Raw genomic sequence first — 878 nt, forward strand, 5'->3', positions numbered from 1 at the left:
TGCATAAGGGTTAATTTCAGTTAGGTTTTCCATTCCTTAATAATGGTGTGCTGTCAAGTGAATTCTGATTTATGGCGATCATTCCAGGCAAACAGGACCCAAAGTGGTTCCCCATTCCTTTCTTCTGGGGGTGCCCTGGGACTGTGCAGCTGGCCCAACACAACACAGGCTGGCTGTACTCCCAGGAGGCATACTGAGGATTCCAGTTCCCAACCTCTGGCCAGAGACCTAAACTATTGCACTACCTAGCTAGCTTCCTTTTCTATAGATTAAAAAAAAATCTGTCTGTTACACACCCTTGCAGTTGCTTGAAAAATAAAGTTAAATATACAAACAGAATAGTATTACTTATTTAGAAATAATTGTAACTTTTTTGGCTAGGTCTGCTCAGGCAGCATTTGCTGCCTTGAAATGCTCGTTAAAGTAAGGTAAAGGTAAAGGTTCCCCTTGACAATTTTTGTCCAGTTGCGTTCGACTCTAGGGGGCGGTGCTCATCCCCGTTTCCAAGCCATAGAGCCAGCGTTTTGTCCAAAGACAATCTTCCGTGGTCACATGGCCAGTGCGACTTAGACACGGAACGCTGTTACCTTCCCACCGAGGTGGTCCCTATTTATCTACTTGCCTTTGCATGCTTTCGAACCGCTAGGTTGGCGGGAGCTGGGACAAGCGACGGGTGCTCACTTCGTGGCATGGATTTGATCTTACGACTGCTTGGTCTTCTGACCCTGCAGCACAGGCTTCTGCGGTTTAGCCCGCAGCGCCACCACGTCCCTTTGCTCATTAAAGTAATATAACGTAAATATGAGCCACCTAGCATAAGGTGCAGCCAGCACTGTTTCTTTGGTTCCTGTGTCACCATTTGCTTTTCCCACATTTTT

Source organism: Pogona vitticeps, chromosome 2 (genome assembly GCF_051106095.1).
Source record: "Pogona vitticeps strain Pit_001003342236 chromosome 2, PviZW2.1, whole genome shotgun sequence".
NCBI lineage: Eukaryota > Metazoa > Chordata > Lepidosauria > Squamata > Agamidae > Pogona > Pogona vitticeps.